Consider the following 22,000-nt stretch of genomic DNA (forward strand, 5'->3'; position numbering starts at 1 on the left):
GAAAAATTAAGTATCCCCAATCTTCTCAAAACTCTGGATTCTGATAGAGGGCCATGAGACATAGACCTGAGTACAACAATGGAGGCTCTAGACCCTTCCAGAGCTGAGATATCGAAAATCAAAATTTCGACCAGAAAAAAAAAACGACAGTGTTACCCCTTACGTTTTTTTTTTTTTGGAGGAAAAATTAAGTATCCCCAATCTTCTCAAAACTCTGGATTCTGATAGAGGGCCATGAGACTTAGACCTGACTGCAACAATGGAGGCTCTAGACCCTTCCAGAGCTGAGATATCGAAATTCAAAATTTCGACCAGAAAAAAAAACGACAGTGTTACCCCTTATGTTTTTTTTTTGGGTGAAAAATTAAGTATCCCCAATCTTCTCAAAACTCTGGATTCTGATAGAGGGCCATGAGACATAGACCTGAGTGCAACAATGGAGGCTCTAGACCCTTCCAGAGCTGAGATATCGAAAATCAAAATTTCGACCCGTAAAAAAAACGACAGTGTTACTCCTTACGGTTTTTTTTTGGGCGAAAAATTAAGTATCCCTAATCTTCTCAAAACTCTGGATTCTGATAGAGGGCCATGAGACTTAGACCTGAGTGCAACAATGGAGGCTCTAGACCCTTCCAGAGCTAAGATATCGAAAATCTAAATTTCGACCCGTAAAAAAAACGACAGTGTTACCCCTTACGTTTTTTTTTTTGGGCGAAAAATTAAGTATCCCTAATCTTCTCAAAACTCTGGATTCTGATAGAGGGCCATGCAACTTAGACGTGAGTGCAACAATGGAGGCTCTAGACCCTTCCAGAGCTGAGATATCGAAATTCAAAATTTCGACCCGTAAAAAAAACGACAGTGTTACCCCTTACGTTTTTTTTTTTTTGGGCGAAAAATTAAGTATCCCCAATCTTCTCAAAACTCTGGATTCTGATAGAGGGCTGTGAGACTTAAACCTGAGTGCAAAAATGGAGGCTCTAGACCCTTCCAGAGCTGAGATATCGAAAATCAAAATTTCGACCAGAAAAAAAAAAGACAGTGTTACCCCTTAGGTTTTTTTTTTTGGGCGAAAAATTAAGTATCCCCAATCTTCTCAAAACTCTGGATTCTGATAGAGGGCCATGAGACATAGACCTGAGTGCAACAATGGAGGCTCTAGACCCTTCCAGAGCTAAGATATCGAAAATCTAAATTTCGACCCGTAAAAAAAACGACAGTGTTACCCCTTACGTTTTTTTTTTTTGGGCGAAAAATTAAGTATCCCTAATCTTCTCAAAACTCTGGATTCTGATAGAGGGCCATGCAACTTAGACGTGAGTGCAACAATGGAGGCTCTAGACCCTTCCAGAGCTGAGATATCGAAATTCAAAATTTCGACCCGTAAAAAAAACGACAGTGTTACCCCTTACGTTTTTTTTTTTTTGGGCGAAAAATTAAGTATCCCCAATCTTCTCAAAACTCTGGATTCTGATAGAGGGCTGTGAGACTTAAACCTGAGTGCAAAAATGGAGGCTCTAGACCCTTCCAGAGCTGAGATATCGAAAATCAAAATTTCGACCAGAAAAAAAAAAGACAGTGTTACCCCTTAGGTTTTTTTTTTTGGGCGAAAAATTAAGTATCCCCAATCTTCTCAAAACTCTGGATTCTGATAGAGGGCCATGAGACATAGACCTGAGTGCAACAATGGAGGCTCTAGACCCTTCCAGAGCTGAGATATCGAAAATCTAAATTTCGACCCGTAAAAAAAACGACAGTGTTACCCCTTACGTTTTTTTTTTTTGGGCGAAAAATTAAGTATCCCTAATCTTCTCAAAACTCTGGATTCTGATAGAGGGCCATGCGACTTAGACCTGAGTGCAACAATGGAGGCTCTAGACCCTTCCAGAGCTGAGATATCGAAAATCAAAATTTCGACCAGAAAAAAAAACGACAGTGTTACCCCTTACGTTTTTTTTGGGGGGGGGCGAAAAATTAAGTATCCCCAATCTTCTCAAAACTCTGGATTCTGATAGAGGGCCATGAGACTTAGACCTGAGTGCAACAATGGAGGATCTAGACCCTTCCAGAGCTGAGATATCGAAAATCTAAATTTCGACCCGTAAAAAAAACGACAGTGTTACCCCTTACGTTTTTTTTTTTTGGGCGAAAAATTAAGTATCCCCAATCTTCTCAAAACTCTGGATTCTGATAGAGGGCCATGAGACTTAGACCTGAGTGCAACAATGGAGGCTCTAGACCCTTCCAGAGCTGAGATATCGAAAATCAAAATTTCGACCAGAAAAAAAAACGACAGTGTTACCCCTTACGTTTTTTTTTTTGGGGCGAAAAATTAAGTATCCCCAATCTTCTCAAAACTCTGGATTCTGATAGAGGGCCATGAGACATAGACCTGAGTACAACAATGGAGGCTCTAGACCCTTCCAGAGCTGAGATATCGAAAATCTAAATTTCGACCCGTAAAAAAAACGACAGTGTTACCCCTTACGTTTTTTTTTTGGGGCGAAAAATTAAGTATCCCCAATCTTCTCAAAACTCTGGATTCTGATAGAGGGCCGTGAGACTTAGACCTGAGTGCAACAATGGAGGCTCTAGACCCTTCCAGAGATGAGATATCGAAATACAAAATTTCGACCAGAAAAAAAAACGACAGTGTTACCCCTTATGTTTTTTTTTTGGGTGAAAAATTAAGTATCCCCAATCTTCTCAAAACTCTGGATTCTGATAGAGGGCCATGAGACATAGACCTGAGTGCAACAATGGAGGCTCTAGACCCTTCCAGAGCTGAGATATCGAAAATCAAAATTTCGACCCGTAAAAAAAACGACAGTGTTACCCCTTACATTTTTTTTTTTGGGCGAAAAATTAAGTATCTCTAATCTTCTCAAAACTCTGGATTCTGATAGAGGTCCATGAGACTTAGACCTGAGTGCAACAATGGAGGCTCTAGACCCTTCCAGAGCTGAGATATCGAAATTCAAAATTTCGACCAGAAAAAAAAACGACAGTGTTACCCCTTAGGGTTTTTTTTTTTTGGGCGAAAAATTAAGTATCTCTAATCTTCTCAAAACTCTGGATTCTGATAGAGGGCCATGAGACTTAGACCTGAGTGCAACAATGGAGGCTCTAGACCCTTCCAGAGCTGAGATATCGAAATTCAAAATTTCGACCAGAAAAAAAAACGACAGTGTTACCCCTTAGGGTTTTTTTTTTGGGCGAAAAATTAAGTATCCCCAATCTTCTCAAAACTCTGGATTCTGATAGAGGGCCATGAGACATAGACCTGAGTGCAACAATGGAGGCTCTAGACCCTTCCAGAGCTGAGATATCGAAAATCAAAATTTCGACCAGAAAAAAAAACGACAGTGTTACCCCTTACGTTTTTTTTTGGGGGGGCGAAAAATTAAGTATCCCCAATCTTCTCAAAACTCTGGATTCTGATAGAGGGCCATGAGACTTAGACCTGAGTGCAACAATGGAGGCTCTATACCCTTCCAGAGCTGAGATATCGAAAATAAAAATTTCGACCAGAAAAAAAAACGACAGTGTTACCCCTTACGTTTTTTTTTTGGGCGAAAAATTAAGTATCCCCAATCTTCTCAAAACTCTGGATTCTGATAGAGGGCCGTGAGACTTAGACCTGAGTGCAACAATGGAGGCTCTAGACCCTTCCAGAGCTGAGATATCGAAATTCAAAATTTCGACCAGAAAAAAAAACGACAGTGTTACCCCTTGTTTTTTTTTTTGGGTGAAAAATTAAGTATCCCCAATTTTCTCAAAACTCTGGATTCTGATAGAGGGCCATGAGACATAGACCTGAGTGCAACAATGGAGGCTCTAGACCCTTCCAGAGCTGAGATATCGAAAATCAAAATTTCGACCCGTAAAAAAAACGACAGTGTTACCCCTTACATTTTTTTTTTTTGGGCGAAAAATTAAGTATCCCTAATCTTCTCAAAACTCTGGATTCTGATAGAGGGCCATGAGACTTAGACCTGAGTGCAACAATGGAGGCTCTAGACCCTTCCAGAGCTGAGATATCGAAAATCAAAATTTCGACCAGAAAAAAAAACGACAGTGTTACCCCTTAGGTTTTTTTTTTTGGGCGAAAAATTAAGTATCCCCAATCTTCTCAAAACTCTGGATTCTGATAGAGGGCCATGAGACATAGACCTGAGTGCAACAATGGAGGCTCTAGACCCTTCCAGAGCTGAGATATCGAAAATCAAAATTTCGACCAGAAAAAAAAACAACAGTGTTACCCCTTACGTTTTTTTTGGGGGGGGCGAAAAATTAAGTATCCCCAATCTTCTCAAAACTCTGGATTCTGATAGAGGGCCATGAGACTTAGACCTGAGTGCAACAATGGAGGCTCTTGACCCTTCCAGAGCTGAGATATCGAAAATAAAAATTTCGACCAGAAAAAAAAACGACAGTGTTACCCCTTACGTTTTTTTTTTGGGGGGCGAAAAATTAAGTATCCCCAATCTTCTCAAAACTCTGGATTCTGATAGAGGGCCATGAGACATAGACCTGAGTGCAACAATGGAGGCTCTAGACCCTTCCAGAGCTGAGATATCGAAAATCAAAATTTCGACCAGAAAAAAAACGACAGTGTTACCCCTTACGTTTTTTTTTTGGGGGGCGAAAAATTAAGTATCCCCAATCTTCTCAAAACTCTGGATTCTGATAGAGGGCCATGAGACTTAGACCTGAGTGCAACAATGGAGGCTCTAGACCCTTCCAGAGCTGAAATATCGAAATTCAAAATTTCGACCAGTTTTTTTTTTGGGCGAAAAATTAAGTATCCCCAATCTTCTCAAAACTCTGGATTCTGATAGAGGGCCATGAGACATAGACCTGAGTGCAACAATGGAGGCTCTAGACCCTTGCAGAGCTGAGATATCGAAAATCAAAATTTCGACCAGAAAAAAAAAACGACAGTGTTACCCCTTACGTTTTTTTTTTTTGGGCGAAAAATTAAGTATCCCAAATCTTCTCAAAACTCTGGATTCTGATAGAGGGCCATGAGACTTAGACCTGAGTGCAACAATGGAGGCTCTAGACCAGGGGTCACCAAACTTTTTTCTCTGGGGGCCACATTATCGTTCCTGACTGTGATGGGGGGCCGGGGCTATATAAAATAGAGTTGTGTGACCAAGACCAAACTGACCACCAGCAGGCCTCATAGTAGAGATTACTAGCCTGGCACAGCCATATTTGTTTATCATTAATAGTTGTTTGCAAAAGTAGTAATCGAGTCTTCACACTTTGTTTTAATTTGAAATACCACAGATTTTCCATTTATTTATTTTCGAATACAAATAACATCAAACCTGTCAAGGTAAGAAACATCTGCCTAGTTGAAGTGAGTGGCACTGGTAAGGATGAATGAAAAATTATAAATTATAGGTAGGCCTGTTACTATTTATAATAATTGTGTACAGCACTTAATAAAGGTCAAATAAATAGGCCTATAAAATAAATAAATAAACATTGAAATTATAACAACAACATGAGTAATAGAACTAGTCAGCTCTTATGCCTATCCAGGTGAGCATGCTCAGTAAACAACAAAATACCAAATGCAGACATGTTATTATTTTCCAAAAAGCAATTTAAAAAAATAGGCCATGACGACTTTTGGGGATTGCCGGTTCAAGTAGTGAGGGGCAGAGGGGTTGGGGGGCCAGTCAAAGGGGTGTGGCGGGCCTGATTCGGCCCGCGGGCCTTAGTTTGGTGACCCATGCTCTAGACCCTTCCAGAGCTGAGATATCGAAAATCAAAATTTCGACCCGTAAAAAAACGACAGTGTTACCCCTTACGTTTTTTTTTTTGGGCGAAAAATTAAGTATCCCTAATCTTCTCAAAATTCTGGATTCTGATAGAGGGCCATGAGACTTAGACCTGAGTGCAACAATGGAGGCTCTAGACCCTTCCAGAGCTGAGATATCGAAATTCAAAATTTCGACCAGAAAAAAAAACGACAGTGTTACCCCTTATGTTTTTTTTTTTTGGTGAAAAATTAAGTATCCCCAATCTTCTCAAAACTCTGGATTCTGATAGAGGGCCATGAGACTTAGACCTGAGTGCAACAATGGAGGCTCTAGACCCTTCCAGAGCTGAGATATCGAAAATCAAAATTTCGACCAGAAAAAAAAACGACAGTGTTACCCCTTACGTTTTTTTTTGGGGGGGGCGAAAAATTAAGTATCCCCAATCTTCTCAAAACTCTGGATTCTGATAGAGGGCCATGAGACTTAGACCTGAGTGCAACAATGGAGGCTCTAGACCCTTCCAGAGATGAGATATATCGAAATTCAAAATTCCGACCAGAAAAGAAAACGACAGTGTTACCCCTTATGTTTTTTTTTTTTGGTGAAAAATTAAGTATCCCCAATCTTCTCAAAACTCTGGATTCTGATAGAGGACCATGAGACTTAGACCTGAGTGCAACAATGGAGGCTCTAGACCCTTCCAGAGATGAGATATCGAAAATCAAAATTTCGACCAGAAAAAAAAAAGACAGTGTTACCCCTTACGTTTTTTTTGGGGGGGCGAAAAATTAAGTATCCCCAATCTTCTCAAAACTCTGGATTCTGATAGAGGGCCATGAGACTTAGACCTGAGTGCAACAATGGAGGCTCTAGACCCTTCCAGAGATGAGATATATCGAAATTCAAAATTCCGACCAGAAAAGAAAACGACAGTGTTACCCCTTATGTTTTTTTTTTTTGGTGAAAAATTAAGTATCCCCAATCTTCTCAAAACTCTGGATTCTGATAGAGGACCATGAGACTTAGACCTGAGTGCAACAATGGAGGCTCTAGACCCTTCCAGAGATGAGATATCGAAAATCAAAATTTAGACCAGAAAAAAAAAAAGACAGTGTTACCCCTTACGTTTTTTTTGGGGGGGCGAAAAATTAAGTATCCCCAATCTTCTCAAAACTCTGGATTCTGATAGAGAGCCATGAGACTTAGACCTGAGTGCAACAATGGAGGCTCTAGACCCTTCCAGAGCTGAGATATCGAAAATCAAAATTTCGACCAGAAAAAAAAACGACAGTGTTACCCCTTACGTTTTTTTTTGGGGGGGCGAAAAATTAAGTATCCCTAATCTTCTCAAAACTCTGGATTCTACTAGAGGGCCATGAGACTTAGACCTGAGTGCAACAATGGAGGCTCTAGACCCTTCCGGAGATGAGATATCGAAATTCAAAATTTCTACCAGAAAAAAAACGACAGTGTTATCCCTTATGTTTTTTTTTTTGGGCGAAAAATTAAGTATCCCTAATCTTCTCAAAACTCTGGATTCTGATAGAGGGCCATGAGACTTAGACCTGAGTGCAACAATGGAGGCTCTAGACCCTTCCAGAGCTGAGATATCGAAATTCAAAATTTCGACCAGAAAAAAAAACGACAGTGTTACCCCTTAGGTTTTTTTTTTTGGGCGAAAAATTAAGTATCCCCAATCTTCTCAAAACTCTGGATTCTGATAGAAGGACATGAGACTTAGACCTGAGTGCAACAATGGAGGCTCTAGACCCTTCCAGAGCTGAGATATCGAAAATCAAAATTTCGACCAGAAAAAAAAACGACAGTGTTACCCCTTACGTTTTTTTTTTTGGGGCGAAAAATTAAGTATCCCCAATCTTCTCAAAACTCTGGATTCTGATAGAGGGCCATGAGACTTAGACCTGAGTGCAACAATGGAGGCTCTAGACCCTTCCAGAGCTGAGATATCGGAAATCTAAATTTCGACCCGTAAAAAAAACGACAGTGTTACCCCTTACGTTTTTTTTTTGGGCGAAAAATTAAGTATCCCCAATCTTCTCAAAACTCTGGATTCTGATAGAGGGCCATGAGACTTAGACCTGAGTGCAACAATGGAGGCTCTAGACCCTTCCAGAGATGAGATATATCGAAATTCAAAATTTCGACCAGAAAGGAAAACGACAGTGTTACCCCTTATGTTTTTTTTTTTTGGTGAAAAATTAAGTATCCCCAATCTTCTCAAAACTCTGGATTCTGATAGAGGACCATGAGACTTAGACCTGAGTGCAACAATGGAGGCTCTAGACCCTTCCAGAGATGAGATATCGAAAATCAAAATTTCGACCAGAAAAAAAAACGACAGTGTTACCCCTTACGTTTTTTTTTTGGGCGAAAAATTAAGTATCCCAAATCTTCTCAAAACTCTGGATTCTGATAGAGGGCCATGAGACTTAGACCCGAGTGCAACAATGGAGGCTCTAGGCCCTTCCAGAGCTGAGATATCGAAAATCAAAATTTCGACCAGAAAAAAAAAACGACAGTGTTACCCCTTACGTTTTTTTGGGGGGGGCGAAAAATTAAGTATCCCCAATCTTCTCAAAACTCTGGATTCTGATAGAGGGCCATGAGACTTAGACCTGAGTGCAACAATGGAGGCTCTAGACCCTTCCAGAGCTGAGATATCGAAATTCAAAATTTCGACCAGAAAAAAAAACGACAGTGTTACCCCTTATGTTTTTTTTTTTGGGTGAAAAATTAAGTATCCCCAATCTTCTCAAAACTCTGGATTCTGATAGAGGGCCATGAGACATAGACCTGAGTGCAACAATGGAGGCTCTAGACCCTTCCAGAGCTGAGATATCGAAAATCTAAATTTCGACCCGTAAAAAAAACGACAGTGTTACCCCTTACGTTTTTTTTTTTGGGCGAAAAATTAAGTATCCCTAATCTTCTCAAAACTCTGGATTCTGATAGAGGGCCATGCGACTTAGACCTGAGTGCAACAATGGAGGCTCTAGACCCTTCCAGAGCTGAGATATCGAAAATCAAAATTTCGACCAGAAAAAAAAACGACAGTGTTACCCCTTAGGGTTTTTTTTTTGGGCGAAAAATTAAGTATCCCCAATCTTCTCAAAACTCTGGATTCTGATAGAGGGCCATGAGACATAGACCTGAGTGCAACAATGGAGGCTCTAGACCCTTCCAGAGCTGAGATATCGAAAATCAAAATTTCGACCAGAAAAAAAAACGACAGTGTTACCCCTTACGTTTTTTTTTGGGGGGGCGAAAAATTAAGTATCCCCAATCTTCTCAAAACTCTGGATTCTGATAGAGGGCCATGAGACTTAGACCTGAGTGCAACAATGGAGGCTCTAGACCCTTCCAGAGCTGAGATATCGAAAATAAAAATTTCGACCAGAAAAAAAAACGACAGTGTTACCCCTTACGTTTTTTTTTTGGGCGAAAAATTAAGTATCCCCAATCTTCTCAAAACTCTGGATTCTGATAGAGGGCCGTGAGACTTAGACCTGAGTGCAACAATGGAGGCTCTAGACCCTTCCAGAGCTGAGATATCGAAATTCAAAATTTCGACCAGAAAAAAAAACGACAGTGTTACCCCTTGTTTTTTTTTTTGGGTGAAAAATTAAGTATCCCCAATTTTCTCAAAACTCTGGATTCTGATAGAGGGCCATGAGACTTAGACCTGAGTGCAACAATGGAGGCTCTAGACCCTTCCAGAGCTGAGATATCGAAAATCAAAATTTCGACCAGAAAAAAAAACGACAGTGTTACCCCTTAGGTTTTTTTTTTTGGGCGAAAAATTAAGTATCCCCAATCTTCTCAAAACTCTGGATTCTGATAGAGGGCCATGAGACATAGACCTGAGTGCAACAATGGAGGCTCTAGACCCTTCCAGAGCTGAGATATCGAAAATCAAAATTTCGACCAGAAAAAAAAACAACAGTGTTACCCCTTACGTTTTTTTTTGGGGGGGCGAAAAATTAAGTATCCCCAATCTTCTCAAAACTCTGGATTCTGATAGAGGGCCATGAGACTTAGACCTGAGTGCAACAATGGAGGCTCTAGACCCTTCCAGAGCTGAGATATCGAAAATAAAAATTTCGACCAGAAAAAAAAACCACAGTGTTACCCCTTACGTTTTTTTTTTGGGGGGCGAAAAATTAAGTATCCCCAATCTTCTCAAAACTCTGGATTCTGATAGAGGGCCATGAGACATAGACCTGAGTGCAACAATGGAGGCTCTAGACCCTTCCAGAGCTGAGATATCGAAAATCAAAATTTCGACCAGAAAAAAAACGACAGTGTTACCCCTTACGTTTTTTTTTGGGGGGGCGAAAAATTAAGCATCCCCAATCTTCTGAAAACTCTGGATTCTGATAGAGGGCCACGAGACTTAGACCTGAGTGCAACAATGGAGGCTCTAGACCCTTCCAGAGCTGAGATATCGAAAATCAAAATTTCGACCAGAAAAAAAAACGACAGTGTTACCCCTTACGTTTTTTTTTTTGGGGCGAAAAATTAAGTATCCCCAATCTTCTCAAAACTCTGGATTCTGATTTTCACTGCCGTGCCCAAACAAAGAGAGTTTTGGATCCACTGCCGGACCCAAACAAAGAGAGTTTTTGATCCACTGCACCTACCAGCTGCTATTGTGTTGCGAGCATTCTTGCTGACCGCACAAACTGGCATCCAGTCTGTCTCCAACTGCCTGCGTTGGTGGTATAGTGGTGAGCATAGCTGCCTTCCAAGCAGTTGACCCGGGTTTGATTCCCGGCCAATGCAAAGCCTTTTGCCCATGGCCAACTCCTCCTTTAACTCGTGGCTCGAGCAAAACTTTGTTATGGGTCTTTTTCGCAGCAATAAAGGACTAGGTCTCCCCGTCAGGGAATCGAACCCCGGTCTTCCGCGTGATAGGCGGAGATACTGTCCACTATACTAACGAGGAGTTGCAGAGACAGGTAGTCGCCGACCATCAGCCTGACTGCAGCTCGCTGCAAACAGCCTTCCTATTTCCAGGAACGGCCTCATGCGTCATTTTAGGTCTTCGCTTCACAGAAGCCAGTGAAGCCAAACAAATCATCTAATACCATTTAAATATGAAGTGTTTAATTTATAATGAAGAAATTAGAGCTTTCTTTTTTAATAAAGAGCCTGGTAGGTCAGGTCAAAAAGCTCATGCGTTTTTTTTTTTTCACTGCCGTGCCCAAACAAAGAGAGTTTTGGATCCACTGCCGGACCCAAACAAAGAGAGTTTTGGATCCACTGCACCTACCAGCTGCTAATGTGTTGCGAGCATTCTTGCTGACCGCACAAACTGGCATCCAGTCTGTCTCCAACCGCCTGCGTTGGTGGTATAGTGGTGAGCATAGCTGCCTTCCAAGCAGTTGACCCGGGTTCGATTCTCGGCCAACGCAAAGCCTTTTGCCCATAGCCAACTCCTCCTTTAACTCGTGGCTGGAGCAAAACTTTTTTATGGGTCTTTGGGCAGCAATAAAGGGCTAGGTCTCCCCGTCGGGGAATCGAACCCCGGTCTTCTGCGTGACAGACGGAGATACTGTCCACTATACTAACGAGGACTTGCAGAGACAGGTAGTCGCCCACCATCAGCCCGACTGCAGCTCGCTGCAAACAGCCTTCCTATTTCCAGGAACGGCCTCATGCGTCATTTTAGGTCATCGCTTCACAGAAGCCAGTGAAGCCAAACAAATCATCTAATACCATTTAAATATGAAGTGTTTAATTTATAATGAAGAAATTAGAGCTTTCTTTTTTAATAAAGATCCTGGTAGGTCAGGTCAAAAAGCTCATGCGGTTTTTTTTTTCACTGCCGGGCCCAAACAAAGAGTTTTGGATCCACTGCACCTACCAGCTGCTAATGTGTTGCGAGCATTCTTGCTGACCACACAAACTGGCATCCAGTCTGTCTCCAACCGAGACTTACAATGGAGACCTATGGAAGACAACAATGGAGGCTCTAGACCCTTCCAGAGCTGAGATATCGAAAATCAAAATTTCGACCAGAAAAAAAAACGACAGTGTTACCCCTTACGTTTTTTTTTTTTTGGGGCGAAAAATTAAGTATCCCCAATCTTCTCAAAACTCTGGATTCTGATAGAGGGCCATGAGACTTAGACCTGAGTGCAACAATGGAGGCTCTAGACCCTTCCAGAGCTGAAATATCGAAATTCAAAATTTCGACCAGTTTTTTTTTGGGCGAAAAATTAAGTATCCCCAATCTTCTCAAAACTCTGGATTCTGATAGAGGGCCATGAGACATAGACCTGAGTGCAACAATGGAGGCTCTAGACCCTTCCAGAGCTGAGATATCGAAAATCAAAATTTCGACCAGAAAAAAAAAACGACAGTGTTACCCCTTACGTTTTTTTTTTTTTGGGCGAAAAATTAAGTATCCCAAATCTTCTCAAAACTCTGGATTCTGATAGAGGGCCATGAGACTTAGACCTGAGTGCAACAATGGAGGCTCTAGAGTCTAGACCCTTCCAGAGCTGAGATATCGAAAATCAAAATTTCGACCCGTAAAAAAACGACAGTGTTACCCCTTACGTTTTTTTTTTTTGGGCGAAAAATTAAGTATCCCTAATCTTCTCAAAACTCTGGATTCTGATAGAGGGCCATGCGACTTAGACCTGAGTGCAACAATGGAGGCTCTAGACCCTTCCAGAGCTGAGATATCGAAAATCAAAATTTCGACCAGAAAAAAAAACGACAGTGTTACCCCTTACGTTTTTTTTGGGGGGGGGGCGAAAATTAAGTATCCCCAATCTTCTCAAAACTCTGGATTCTGATAGAGGGCCATGAGACTTAGACCTGAGTGCAACAATGGAGGATCTAGACCCTTCCAGAGCTGAGATATCGAAAATCTAAATTTCGACCCGTAAAAAAAACGACAGTGTTACCCCTTACGTTTTTTTTTTTTGGGCGAAAAATTAAGTATCCCCAATCTTCTCAAAACTCTGGATTCTGATAGAGGGCCATGAGACTTAGACCTGAGTGCAACAATGGAGGCTCTAGACCCTTCCAGAGCTGAGATATCGAAAATCAAAATTTCGACCAGAAAAAAAAACGACAGTGTTACCCCTTACGTTTTTTTTTTTGGGGCGAAAAATTAAGTATCCCCAATCTTCTCAAAACTCTGGATTCTGATAGAGGGCCATGAGACTTAGACCTGAGTGCAACAATGGAGGATCTAGACCCTTCCAGAGCTGAGATATCGAAAATCTAAATTTCGACCCGTAAAAAAAACGACAGTGTTACCCCTTACGTTTTTTTTTTTTGGGCGAAAAATTAAGTATCCCCAATCTTCTCAAAACTCTGGATTCTGATAGAGGGCCATGAGACTTAGACCTGAGTGCAACAATGGAGGCTCTAGACCCTTCCAGAGCTGAGATATCGAAAATCAAAATTTCGACCAGAAAAAAAAACGACAGTGTTACCCCTTACGTTTTTTTTTTTGGGGCGAAAAATTAAGTATCCCCAATCTTCTCAAAACTCTGGATTCTGATAGAGGGCCACGAGACTTAGACCTGAGTGCAACAATGGAGGCTCTAGACCCTTCCAGAGCTGAGATATCGAAAATCTAAATTTCGACCAGAAAAAAAAACGACAGTGTTACCCCTTACGTTTTTTTTGGGGGGGGCGAAAAATTAAGTATCCCCAATCTTCTCAAAACTCTGGATTCTGATAGAGGGCCATGAGACTTAGACCTGAGTGCAACAATGGAGGCTCTAGACCCTTCCAGAGCTGAGATATCGAAATTCAAAATTTCGACCAGAAAAAAAAACGACAGTGTTACCCCTTATGTTTTTTTTTTTGGGTGAAAAATTAAGTATCCCCAATCTTCTCAAAACTCTGGATTCTGATAGAGGGCCATGAGACATAGACCTGAGTGCAACAATGGAGGCTCTAGACCCTTCCAGAGCTGAGATATCGAAAATCTAAATTTCGACCCGTAAAAAAAACGACAGTGTTACCCCTTACGTTTTTTTTTTTTGGGCGAAAAATTAAGTATCCCTAATCTTATCAAAACTCTGGATTCTGATAGAGGGCCATGCGACTTAGACCTGAGTGCAACAATGGAGGCTCTAGACCCTTCCAGAGCTGAGATATCGAAAATCAAAATTTCGACCAGAAAAAAAAACGACAGTGTTACCCCTTACGTTTTTTTTGGGGGGGGGCGAAAAATTAAGTATCCCCAATCTTCTCAAAACTCTGGATTCTGATAGAGGGCCATGAGACTTAGACCTGAGTGCAACAATGGAGGATCTAGACCCTTTCAGAGCTGAGATATCGAAAATCTAAATTTCGACCCGTAAAAAAAACGACAGTGTTACCCCTTACGTTTTTTTTTTTTGGGCGAAAAATTAAGTATCCCCAATCTTCTCAAAACTCTGGATTCTGATAGAGGGCCATGAGACTTAGACCTGAGTGCAACAATGGAGGCTCTAGACCCTTCCAGAGCTGAGATATCGAAAATCAAAATTTCGACCAGAAAAAAAAACGACAGTGTTACCCCTTACGTTTTTTTTTTTGGGGCGAAAAATTAAGTATCCCCAATCTTCTCAAAACTCTGGATTCTGATAGAGGGCCATGAGACATAGACCTGAGTACAACAATGGAGGCTCTAGACCCTTCCAGAGCTGAGATATCGAAAATCTAAATTTCGACCCGTAAAAAAAACGACAGTGTTACCCCTTACGTTTTTTTTTTTGGGGCGAAAAATTAAGTATCCCCAATCTTCTCAAAACTCTGGATTCTGATAGAGGGCCGTGAGACTTAGACCTGAGTGCAACAATGGAGGCTCTAGACCCTTCCAGAGATGAGATATCGAAATACAAAATTTCGACCAGAAAAAAAAACGACAGTGTTACCCCTTACGTTTTTTTTTTGGGTGAAAAATTAAGTATCCCCAATCTTCTCAAAACTCTGGATTCTGATAGAGGGCCATGAGACATAGACCTGAGTGCAACAATGGAGGCTCTAGACCCTTCCAGAGCTGAGATATAGAAAATCAAAATTTCGACCCGTAAAAAAAACGACAGTGTTACCCCTTACATTTTTTTTTTGGGCGAAAAATTAAGTATCTCTAATCTTCTCAAAACTCTGGATTCTGATAGAGGTCCATGAGACTTAGACCTGAGTGCAACAATGGAGGCTCTAGACCCTTCCAGAGCTGAGATATCGAAATTCAAAATTTCGACCAGAAAAAAAAACGACAGTGTTACCCCTTAGGGTTTTTTTTTTTTGGGCGAAAAATTAAGTATCTCTAATCTTCTCAAAACTCTGGATTCTGATAGAGGGCCATGAGACTTAGACCTGAGTGCAACAATGGAGGCTCTAGACCCTTCCAGAGCTGAGATATCGAAATTCAAAATTTCGACCAGAAAAAAAAACGACAGTGTTACCCCTTAGGGTTTTTTTTTTGGGCGAAAAATTAAGTATCCCCAATCTTCTCAAAACTCTGGATTCTGATAGAGGGCCATGAGACATAGACCTGAGTGCAACAATGGAGGCTCTAGACCCTTCCAGAGCTGAGATATCGAAAATCAAAATTTCGACCAGAAAAAAAAACGACAGTGTTACCCCTTACGTTTTTTTTTGGGGGGGCGAAAAATTAAGTATCCCCAATCTTCTCAAAACTCTGGATTCTGATAGAGGGCCATGAGACTTAGACCTGAGTGCAACAATGGAGGCTCTAGACCCTTCCAGAGCTGAGATATAGAAAATCAAAATTTCGACCCGTAAAAAAAACGACAGTGTTACCCCTTACATTTTTTTTTTTGGGCGAAAAATTAAGTATCTCTAATCTTCTCAAAACTCTGGATTCTGATAGAGGTCCATGAGACTTAGACCTGAGTGCAACAATGGAGGCTCTAGACCCTTCCAGAGCTGAGATATCGAAATTCAAAATTTCGACCAGAAAAAAAAACGACAGTGTTACCCCTTAGGGTTTTTTTTTTTGGGCGAAAAATTAAGTATCTCTAATCTTCTCAAAACTCTGGATTCTGATAGAGGGCCATGAGACTTAGACCTGAGTGCAACAATGGAGGCTCTAGACCCTTCCAGAGCTGAGATATCGAAATTCAAAATTTCGACCAGAAAAAAAAACGACAGTGTTACCCCTTAGGGTTTTTTTTTTGGGCGAAAAATTAAGTATCCCCAATCTTCTCAAAACTCTGGATTCTGATAGAGGGCCATGAGACATAGACCTGAGTGCAACAATGGAGGCTCTAGACCCTTCCAGAGCTGAGATATCGAAAATCAAAATTTCGACCAGAAAAAAAAACGACAGTGTTACCCCTTACGTTTTTTTTTGGGGGGGCGAAAAATTAAGTATCCCCAATCTTCTCAAAACTCTGGATTCTGATAGAGGGCCATGAGACTTAGACCTGAGTGCAACAATGGAGGCTCTAGACCCTTCCAGAGCTGAGATATCGAAAATAAAAATTTCGACCCGTAAAAAAACGACAGTGTTACCCCTTACGTTTTTTTTTTTTGGGCGAAAAATTAAGTATCCCTAATCTTCTCAAAACTCTGGATTCTGATAGAGGGCCATGCGACTTAGACCTGAGTGCAACAATGGAGGCTCTAGACCCTTCCAGAGCTGAGATATCGAAAATCAAAATTTCGACCAGAAAAAAAAACGACAGTGTTACCCCTTACGTTTTTTTTGGGGGGGGGGCGAAAATTAAGTATCCCCAATCTTCTCAAAACTCTGGATTCTGATAGAGGGCCATGAGACTTAGACCTGAGTGCAACAATGGAGGATCTAGACCCTTCCAGAGCTGAGATATCGAAAATCTAAATTTCGACCCGTAAAAAAAACGACAGTGTTACCCCTTACGTTTTTTTTTTTGGGCGAAAAATTAAGTATCCCCAATCTTCTCAAAACTCTGGATTCTGATAGAGGGCCATGAGACTTAGACCTGAGTGCAACAATGGAGGCTCTAGACCCTTCCAGAGCTGAGATATCGAAAATCAAAATTTCGACCAGAAAAAAAAACGACAGTGTTACCCCTTACGTTTTTTTTTTTGGGGCGAAAAATTAAGTATCCCCAATCTTCTCAAAACTCTGGATTCTGATAGAGGGCCATGAGACTTAGACCTGAGTGCAACAATGGAGGATCTAGACCCTTCCAGAGCTGAGATATCGAAAATCTAAATTTCGACCCGTAAAAAAAACGACAGTGTTACCCCTTACGTTTTTTTTGGGGGGGGCGAAAAATTAAGTATCCCCAATCTTCTCAAAACTCTGGATTCTGATAGAGGGCCATGAGACTTAGACCTGAGTGCAACAATGGAGGCTCTAGACCCTTCCAGAGCTGAGATATCGAAATTCAAAATTTCGACCAGAAAAAAAAACGACAGTGTTACCCCTTAGGGTTTTTTTTTTGGGCGAAAAATTAAGTATCCCCAATCTTCTCAAAACTCTGGATTCTGATAGAGGGCCATGAGACATAGACCTGAGTGCAACAATGGAGGCTCTAGACCCTTCCAGAGCTGAGATATCGAAAATCAAAATTTCGACCAGAAAAAAAAACGACAGTGTTACCCCTTACGTTTTTTTTGGGGGGGGCGAAAAATTAAGTATCCCCAATCTTCTCAAAACTCTGGATTCTGATAGAGGGCCATGAGACTTAGACCTGAGTGCAACAATGGAGGCTCTATACCCTTCCAGAGCTGAGATATCGAAAATAAAAATTTCGACCAGAAAAAAAAACGACAGTGTTACCCCTTACGTTTTTTTTTTTTTTGGGGCGAAAAATTAAGTATCCCCAATCTTCTCAAAACTCTGGATTCTGATAGAGGGCCATGAGACTTAGACCTGAGTGCAACAATGGAGGCTCTAGACCCTTCCAGAGCTGAAATATCGAAATTCAAAATTTCGACCAGTTTTTTTTTGGGCGAAAAATTAAGTATCCCCAATCTTCTCAAAACTCTGGATTCTGATAGAGGGCCATGAGACATAGACCTGAGTGCAACAATGGAGGCTCTAGACCCTTCCAGAGCTGAGATATCGAAAATCAAAATTTCGACCAGAAAAAAAAAACGACAGTGTTACCCCTTACGTTTTTTTTTTTTGGGCGAAAAATTAAGTATCCCAAATCTTCTCAAAACTCTGGATTCTGATAGAGGGCCATGAGACTTAGACCTGAGTGCAACAATGGAGGCTCTAGAGTCTAGACCCTTCCAGAGCTGAGATATCGAAAATCAAAATTTCGACCCGTAAAAAAACGACAGTGTTACCCCTTACGTTTTTTTTTTTTGGGCGAAAAATTAAGTATCCCTAATCTTCTCAAAACTCTGGATTCTGATAGAGGGCCATGCGACTTAGACCTGAGTGCAACAATGGAGGCTCTAGACCCTTCCAGAGCTGAGATATCGAAAATCAAAATTTCGACCAGAAAAAAAAACGACAGTGTTACCCCTTACGTTTTTTTTGGGGGGGGGCGAAAAATTAAGTATCCCCAATCTTCTCAAAACTCTGGATTCTGATAGAGGGCCATGAGACTTAGACCTGAGTGCAAAAATGGAGGATCTAGACCCTTCCAGAGCTGAGATATCGAAAATCTAAATTTCGACCCATAAAAAAAACGACAGTGTTACCCCTTACGTTTTTTTTTTTTGGGCGAAAAATTAAGTATCCCCAATCTTCTCAAAACTCTGGATTCTGATAGAGGGCCATGAGACTTAGACCTGAGTGCAACAATGGAGGCTCTAGACCCTTCCAGAGCTGAGATATCGAAAATCAAAATTTCGACCAGAAAAAAAAAACGACAGTGTTACCCCTTACGTTTTTTTTTTTGGGGCGAAAAATTAAGTATCCCCAATCTTCTCAAAACTCTGGATTCTGATAGAGGGCCATGAGACATAGACCTGAGTACAACAATGGAGGCTCTAGACCCTTCCAGAGCTGAGATATCGAAAATCTAAATTTCGACCCGTAAAAAAAATGACAGTGTTACCCCTTACGTTTTTTTTTTTGGGGCGAAAAATTAAGTATCCCCAATCTTCTCAAAACTCTGGATTCTGATAGAGGGCCGTGAGACTTAGACCTGAGTGCAACAATGGAGGATCTAGACCCTTCCAGAGCTGAGATATCGAAAATCTAAATTTCGACCCGTAAAAAAAACGACAGTGTTACCCCTTACGTTTTTTTTTTTTGGGCGAAAAATTAAGTATCCCCAATCTTCTCAAAACTCTGGATTCTGATAGAGGGCCATGAGACTTAGACCTGAGTGCAACAATGGAGGCTCTAGACCCTTCCAGAGCTGAGATATCGAAAATCAAAATTTCGACCAGAAAAAAAAAACGACAGTGTTACCCCTTACGTTTTTTTTTTTGGGGCGAAAAATTAAGTATCCCCAATCTTCTCAAAACTCTGGATTCTGATAGAGGGCCATGAGACATAGACCTGAGTACAACAATGGAGGCTCTAGACCCTTCCAGAGCTGAGATATCGAAAATCTAAATTTCGACCCGTAAAAAAAATGACAGTGTTACCCCTTACGTTTTTTTTTTTGGGGCGAAAAATTAAGTATCCCCAATCTTCTCAAAACTCTGGATTCTGATAGAGGGCCGTGAGACTTAGACCTGAGTGCAACAATGGAGGCTCTAGACCCTTCCAGAGATGAGATATCGAAATACAAAATTTCGACCAGAAAAAAAAACGACAGTGTTACCCCTTATGTTTTTTTTTTGGGTGAAAAATTAAGTATCCCCAATCTTCTCAAAACTCTGGATTCTGATAGAGGGCCATGAGACATAGACCTGAGTGCAACAATGGAGGCTCTAGACCCTTCCAGAGCTGAGATATCGAAAATCAAAATTTCGACCCGTAAAAAAAACGACAGTGTTACCCCTTACGGTTTTTTTTTGGGCGAAAAATTAAGTATCCCTAATCTTCTCAAAACTCTGGATTCTGATAGAGGGCCATGAGACTTAGACCTGAGTGCAACAATGGAGGCTCTAGACCCTTCCAGAGCTGAGATATCGAAATTCAAAATTTCGACCAGAAAAAAAACCCACAGTGTTACCCCTTAGGTTTTTTTTTTGGGCGAAAAATTAAGTATCCCCAATCTTCTCAAAACTCTGGATTCTGATAGAGGGCCATGAGACTTAGACCTGAGTGCAACAATGGAGGATCTAGACCCTTCCAGAGCTGAGATATCGAAAATCTAAATTTCGACCCGTAAAAAAAACGACAGTGTTACCCCTTACGTTTTTTTTTTTTGGGCGAAAAATTAAGTATCCCCAATCTTCTCAAAACTCTGGATTCTGATAGAGGGCCATGAGACTTAGACCTGAGTGCAACAATGGAGGCTCTAGACCCTTCCAGAGCTGAGATATCGAAAATCAAAATTTCGACCAGAAAAAAAAACGACAGTGTTACCCCTTACGTTTTTTTTTTTGGGGCGAAAAATTAAGTATCCCCAATCTTCTCAAAACTCTGGATTCTGATAGAGGGCCATGAGACATAGACCTGAGTACAACAATGGAGGCTCTAGACCCTTCCAGAGCTGAGATATCGAAAATCTAAATTTCGACCCGTAAAAAAAACGACAGTGTTACCCCTTACGTTTTTTTTTTTGGGGCGAAAAATTAAGTATCCCCAATCTTCTCAAAACTCTGGATTCTGATAGAGGGCCGTGAGACTTAGACCTGAGTGCAACAATGGAGGCTCTAGACCCTTCCAGAGATGAGATATCGAAATACAAAATTTCGACCAGAAAAAAAAACGACAGTGTTACCCCTTATGTTTTTTTTTTGGGTGAAAAATTAAGTATCCCCAATCTTCTCAAAACTCTGGATTCTGATAGAGGGCCATGAGACATAGACCTGAGTGCAACAATGGAGGCTCTAGACCCTTCCAGAGCTGAGATATCGAAAATCAAAATTTCGACCCGTAAAAAAAACGACAGTGTTACCCCTTACATTTTTTTTTTTGGGCGAAAAATTAAGTATCTCTAATCTTCTCAAAACTCTGGATTCTGATAGAGGTCCATGAGACTTAGACCTGAGTGCAACAATGGAGGCTCTAGACCCTTCCAGAGCTGAGATATCGAAATTCAAAATTTCGACCAGAAAAAAAAACGACAGTGTTACCCCTTAGGGTTTTTTTTTTTTGGGCGAAAAATTAAGTATCTCTAATCTTCTCAAAACTCTGGATTCTGATAGAGGGCCATGAGACTTAGACCTGAGTGCAACAATGGAGGCTCTAGACCCTTCCAGAGCTGAGATATCGAAATTCAAAATTTCGACCAGAAAAAAAAACGACAGTGTTACCCCTTAGGGTTTTTTTTTTGGGCGAAAAATTAAGTATCCCCAATCTTCTCAAAACTCTGGATTCTGATAGAGGGCCATGAGACATAGACCTGAGTGCAACAATGGAGGCTCTAGACCCTTCCAGAGCTGAGATATCGAAAATCAAAATTTCGACCAGAAAAAAAAACGACAGTGTTACCCCTTACGTTTTTTTTTGGGGGGGCGAAAAATTAAGTATCCCCAATCTTCTCAAAACTCTGGATTCTGATAGAGGGCCATGAGACTTAGACCTGAGTGCAACAATGGAGGCTCTATACCCTTCCAGAGCTGAGATATCGAAAATAAAAATTTCGACCAGAAAAAAAAACGACAGTGTTACCCCTTACGTTTTTTTTTGGGCGAAAAATTAAGTATCCCCAATCTTCTCAAAACTCTGGATTCTGATAGAGGGCCGTGAGACTTAGACCTGAGTGCAACAATGGAGGCTCTAGACCCTTCCAGAGCTGAGATATCGAAATTCAAAATTTCGACCAGAAAAAAAAACGACAGTGTTACCCCTTGTTTTTTTTTTTGGGTGAAAAATTAAGTATCCCCAATTTTCTCAAAACTCTGGATTCTGATAGAGGGCCATGAGACATAGACCTGAGTGCAACAATGGAGGCTCTAGACCCTTCCAGAGCTGAGATATCGAAAATCAAAATTTCGACCCGTAAAAAAAACGACAGTGTTACCCCTTACATTTTTTTTTTTTGGGCGAAAAATTAAGTATCCCTAATCTTCTCAAAACTCTGGATTCTGATAGAGGGCCATGAGACTTAGACCTGAGTGCAACAATGGAGGCTCTAGACCCTTCCAGAGCTGAGATATCGAAAATCAAAATTTCGACCAGAAAAAAAAACGACAGTGTTACCCCTTAGGTT

General features: G+C 41.0%; 1 non-coding gene across 1 annotated transcript; it reads right to left on the reverse strand.

Annotated features, from left to right (window-relative positions):
- Nucleotides 1–10,671: 10,671 nt before the first annotated feature.
- trnad-auc (transfer RNA aspartic acid (anticodon AUC)) lies at nucleotides 10,672–10,743 on the reverse strand. Its single transcript has one exon. It is a non-coding gene; the product is annotated as a tRNA-Asp (tRNA).
- Nucleotides 10,744–22,000: the final 11,257 nt, after the last annotated feature.

This window comes from Pimephales promelas, chromosome 24 (genome assembly GCF_988280905.1).
Source record: "Pimephales promelas chromosome 24, fPimPro1.hap1.1, whole genome shotgun sequence".
Taxonomy (NCBI): domain Eukaryota; kingdom Metazoa; phylum Chordata; class Actinopteri; order Cypriniformes; family Leuciscidae; genus Pimephales; species Pimephales promelas.